Source organism: Notechis scutatus, chromosome 3, assembly GCF_049901735.1.
Source record: "Notechis scutatus isolate UNSWTSFEM ecotype Mainland chromosome 3, rNotScu1.2, whole genome shotgun sequence".
NCBI classification, from domain to species: Eukaryota; Metazoa; Chordata; class Lepidosauria; order Squamata; family Elapidae; genus Notechis; species Notechis scutatus.
Window position 1 is genome coordinate 17,077,517 of NC_142011.1, and position 6,160 is coordinate 17,083,676.

The window sequence follows — 6,160 nt, forward strand, 5'->3', positions numbered from 1 at the left end:
CCAGGTTAAATAGCATGTTCTTCAGAAAATCTCCTATAGTTTCCTATAATTTAAAACAATCGCCTTGACCTTACAATGATTTTGATTTATTTTTAGTATTAATTGTAAGTGTTGAAACTGCTGAGTTGGGAACCACTCCTTCTCACACTAGAAAAAGTCATTTCAAGCTTGGGAAATGAATAGCCACGAAGTTGTTGACTCAAAAAAGGTGGAAGGGAGATACTTGGGATTCACCCTTGGGAATACTTTTTTTTTTTTTAATAAAAGTTTTATTTTCACAAAACATACAAATACAAATAAAATATCTTTTTTTGAGAACAGCGTGACCGCGGGTTATCACTTCTCCATATAGACATAAACTCAATACATATTTATCTTTATCTTATACATTCTAATCCATATCTTATAACTATTTTCGCAATTTTTTCAATAGCTTTTCCCTTTCTTTACTTCCTATGGCCTTATTTTAAATTATCTCATTCCTTTCTTAATTCGATTACATATCTTTTTCTAATTTTTAAAATCTTTCTAATCAATGTTTTTATACCTTCGTCTGTCCTGTTTACAATTTCATATTATCTTTTCTCATAAAACAAATTTTCCGCTGTAATTACTAGACTGGAATGTAACACCTAGACTGGAGTGTAACTGGAGTGTATCTTTTTCAAATCTTGTTTAAAAATTTAAGTTACACCTTTACAGTTATAACATTCATTTTTTCACCTCTATTTTATAACACATACCTATTTCAATTGAATTCTGCTTGGTACATTCCCTTAAAAATACACACTAAATTCTTAAAAGAAAAAAGTATATATGTATATATATATTGTTTTTGTATATATATTTGTGTATATATGTATAACAATAGTAAATGGAATAATTATTCTATTCCAGTACAGCTCTGCCATTAATATTAATGACAATCTTTTACATTTCTATTTCTTTTAACAAACATTACCTAGTAATATCAGTTGTCTTTCACTTTAATCATCTATATTTCATATTTTACTTATTACTGTCTTTAACTAAAAAACAAAACAATAGTTATTAACAGTAGTCAATAAAATTATTATTCTTATTCAAATTCATCTTGTCAACTGATAAAAATCTTCCATGTTTCTTTTCAGTTTTTTAAACTTTCTTTTTAAATCATTGAGAGCCTTATTCTTTTTACAAACAAATATTCCATCAATACAAATTTTTTCTATCACTTTAATCATCTAAACATATTTTCTAACCTTTTTCTATTTCTAATATAACAATGCTATCCCATGAATCCTCTCAAGTTAAATTTTAACCATTGTCTGTGTGTCTTTTAAATAGGTTTATACCTTTAATTCTTGTACGCTTTTCCTGTACCTTTATATCTTGTTTCTGTCCTTTCTGCTTCTTTTCCTTTCCCTCTTCCCTCTCTTTTTCTCCCTCCCCTTTTTATTCCCTTTTCTATCTGATTCTCCCTTCTGTGATCCTCCCTTCTGCTTCTTCCTGATATTATGACTGCTTTTCAAATGACTCTTTTTTTTTTTTTGGTTGTTCCTTCAATGCTTAAATTTTTAACTCCCTTTCCCCCCTTTCCCTTTTTTACCCCACTTAAAGTTGCTTGGTCATGAAAGATGGCTTCTTCTTTATCCCACCCTTCTTGTTCTGCCAGCATTTCTTGTTGTTTTCCATAGTTCAAAATCTCCATTTCTAAAAATTGAAGTACGAAGCCAAAAGATCCTCTTCCCTCTTGCGCTTCTTCTTTTTGTTCTTTAAGTCTCATTTTTAACTCTTCAAGGAGTGATGCCATTTTAAAAAAATTTAAACAACCCCCAATTGATTTTATTTTGTTTCATTAGGATCCACTATCGAAAACTTCCAGTTGCAAGGCTTCGGCGGCGGCAGGAATCCGCTTCTCTGCGGGTCCCTGCTGCGCTCGCTGCTGAGGTACCCCCGATCCAACTGGATTTGGGGGTTGTCGCTGCCCCAAAGAGGCAGCGGAAGACAGAGGAGATCCGGGCAGGGGTCTGGGGATATCGCACCCCCTTTCCCCAGCCGGCTAGACTCCTTTTTCCTGAGGCAGTGGAGTGGCTGTCAGAAATGGCAGCCACAAAGGAATCTTCAACCGGATAAGACTGTGCAGGAGGAAGACAGAAGGAGAAGTTTTCTTGGCTGAACCGGGAAATTAAGTTACTTTTAAAACACCCTGGAAACCTGACTTTTGGATTGATACATTTGTTTCCAAAAGAAGTTTGTTACGGACGGCGAAAGTGCTGAAGGAAAGTTCACTCCCCTTCCTTACGGAGAAAGCAAATGAGCACAGAAAAACCTGCTTCTTTGAGGTAAAAACAAGCTCTTTGTTATAAGTGGGAAGGAGAGGACTAAAAAAAAAATCTTTAAAAACTTGTTGGAGGAGACGCTTTGAAGATTATAAGACCAACAACTAATTGTAATACGGCTTTAAAATATATTTGGGATTTTGCCCCAGGAGGAAAAGTTGCAAAGAGAAGAAGAGGAAATAATTTCTGTTTGTTTGGATTGTTTGATAACTTTGACATTTGCAAATTACTTTAAGATTAAAAACATCTGGGTTGTTCTTAAAAATTTACAATGGCACCATCTGTGGATCAACTAAAAATGGAATATGAAAAATTAAAAGAAAGAGAACAAAATGGCAAGAATTCATTGGGAGCTGTCTTCCACTTTTTAGAAATGGCAGTTTCTACGTACCAGCAAATACTTTAGGAAGAAGGAGAAGGAGAAGAAGAAAAGGAAGCCATTTTTAATGGACAAAAAAGTTCGATTAAGAAAGAAAATAGGAAGAGAGGAAGGAAAAATGAGAATTTAAGATTCAATAAAACAACCAAGAAAAAGAAAAATAAGATGAAAAAAAGGTATAATGTTAGAAAGCAATTGAAAAGAGAGTTACAACAGAGAGGGAAGCTAAAAAGGTGGAGGCTGGAGGGGGGGCAAAAAGATCAGACTGGAGAAGAAAGGGAGGGGAAAAGGGAAAAAAAAGCCATGGTCTGAAACAAGATATCTTTTTTAGAGATAAAGGATAAAGGACAGTGTATAATTTAAGAAAGATTCTGCAAGAGTACATAAGATAGTATTGTAGTATTTGCATTTGAAATAGTCTATTGGAATATTATAAGATTTAACAAAATATTAAAATATTAAAATGTTTTATAATGATAGATTTCAATATTTAATAAAATATCAAAGAGAATGTGTAAAATGATTAATGCTTAGTTATACTATTAATTAGAATTAGAATGGAAATTATATACTTAACTATATTATAAGTTTATTATTCTTTTTTTTCAAAATGCAATATGTAGAATGTACTAAGCAGAATCAGGATAGAAATTATGTATTATTTTAAGTGTTACTTTAGGGAAAGGTGTCACACCTTAAAAGTGATTACAGGGGAAATTCTTTGCTAAAGAGAAGAGATAAATAGATGATTGGAAAAGAACGGACAAAAGATACAAACATAATGATTTTGAAATAAGATGGAATAAACAAAATACAATTAAGAGAGTGAAAAGAAGGGAGAAGTTATATAGAAAATATAGAATGGTTAATAAGATATGAATGGTATATAAGGTGAGCATGAACTTGATTTAGGTCTGTAAAAAAAGATGTAACCCGGGGCTAAGCCACTTTTCAAAAGAAGTTTTATGTTTTGTGTTTTGGTTAGCTATGTTTTGATTGTGAATTAATAAAACCTTGGAAGAATGGGAGAGAAATTTGGAAAAGACATGTATAAATGATAATTAAGGAGGTTTTATCTTTTTATGTCTTGTTTTATGTTTTGTATTTTGTGTGTTTATGCTTGATTGAGAATTAATAAACCTTGATAGAAAGAAATATAATTGAATAAAAGTGAAGGGAGAAACAATGAGAAATTTGGAAAAGATATATACGTGTTTAAATGGAAATGTGATAATGTGGAACTATGCCTTAAAAAATAATGCTTTATTTGCCTTGTTAAAACTTATAAGTAATTTTTGAGAAAGGAGGTTTTATACTTTGATGTCTTATGTTTTGTTTGTCTTTAAAAAAATCAATAAAACTTGTTTTATTAAAAAAAAAAAAAAAGGATCCACTATCCAAAATTCCAGGAATCATCCAATAATCCAAAACTGTTTCTTGCTTCTTTTCTCACTTTCTCTTTCCAGGGGCTTTGTTATCTTGTAACAAAGTTTCAGCTATAATGTATCTTTTGCAAGCCTTGTTAAAATTCCACTATCGATTTTTTTAAGTTCCAGGTGGTCTCCTCCATTTTCTAGATTCCACCCTCTTGTTTCCCTTTTCCCTCCTCTGCTTTCTTTCTTTTTTTAAGAAAAATTTTAAATTATCCCAGAATCTTTATCTCTTTGATACTTTATTTTCAGCTAGAAATAGCCTATTATTGTCAAAGTGGATTAGTATCAATTTCTTATTCGAATCTCTTCTTCTTAACGTTCCAAATCAATTAAAACTGTCAATATGAGAGGAAAAAAAGTCAATTCTGTTTCCTTTCCCTTTCTCTTTCACTGCTTAAGATCTTTTTTAGGAATAGTATTAGTCTTTAAAATTCAGGTTCCAGGTACCTTAAATAGATGTTCCCCATTCAACCCGGTCAGTCAAACTTTCTCCTTTAAACTTCCTCCTGCACAATCTTGTCCGGTCAGGTTCTTCTTTGAGGTGGCCATTTCTGACCACCGCTGCAACCGCCTTTGGGAAAGGGAGTAATGGCCAGCCAAGGAGGAGAGATGCGGCTCTCAACCCTGCTGATGGCTCCCACTTCTTCACCACCTCTACGGGGTGGCTTCAGCCCCAAATCTGGGCGGCTCAGGGCACTCCAGCGGTGAGCACGGATCAAAACCGGACACGATTGTAGATTTCGGTCCGTCACCAAAGAAGCCCGAACTGGAAGTTCCCACCCTTGGGAATATTTGATGTAAATGCCTGGAATGTCAGGATTCCTGGATTCATGGTGGTGCAGTGGTTAAGAGTGCAGTACTGCAGGCTACTTCTGCTGACTGCAGGTTGCTTGCAATTTGGCAGTTCAAATCTCCCCAGGCTCAAGATTGACTCAGCCTTCCATCCTTCTGAGGTTGGTAAAATGAGGACCCAGATTGTTGGGGGTAAATATGGTGACTCTGTAAACCTCTTAGAGAGGGCTGTAAAGCACTCTAAAGCAGTATATAAGTCTAAGTGCTATTGCTATGATACTAGGTGGACCATTTCTTGTATGTATAGCTTTTAAGTGGACCTTGCCAAAACAGATCCTGCCATAGCACAGGAATAACTCTAGGAAGAAATATATGGAGAATCTCTGGTACGTATAGCTTTCTATATGTGTGCGGTGGATCAGTGGCTAAGACATTGAGCTTGTCAATCCGAAAGGTTGGCAGTTCGGTGGTTCGAATCCCTAGCGCTGCATAACGGAGTGAGCTCCCATTACTTGTCCCAGCTTCTGCCAACCTAGCAGTCCGAAAGCATGTAAAAATGCAAGTAGAAAAATAGGGACCACTTTGGTGGGAAGGTAACAGTGTTCCGTGCACCTTCGGCATTTAGTCATGACCCACGGAGATGTCTTTGGATAGCGCTGGCTCTTTTGTAACAGAGATGAGCACCACCCCTCAGAGCCAGAAATGAATAGCACGTATGTGTGAGGGGAACCTTTACCTTTATAGCTTTCTAGTCCTCTATGGTAAATCTACCTATCCAGAGGTGGGCTGCACTTACATTAACAACTGGTTCACTAGTTAGCTTCAAACATGCAGCTAATCTACTCAGGCAACTCCGGTGAGTCAGTGTGGGCCGGGAGAACAAGCCAGAAAGTTAGTTATATATGGAAAGGATAGCGCAGGGGTGGCTGGGCGGGCCCAGCCAGTGATCACAACTATTGGTTCACCCAAACCGGTCTGACCAGGTAGCAGCCCACCACTGTACCTATCCAACCTTCTGATATCTGCTTGGAAGCGCAGAGTAGGGAGAGTTTAGTTGCCATACTTGGTATGAAAATAAATGATTGTATGCAGTTGCCCACTAAATGTCTGCCTCCTTTTCCATGTGAGGCAAAGGTCCTTGACAAAAAAAGGCTGCTCATATCCTGCATTCTCATTTGTTAGTCTATTGCATTTTGTACACATGCTTTCTGATGAGAAACCAAGATTATTGTCCC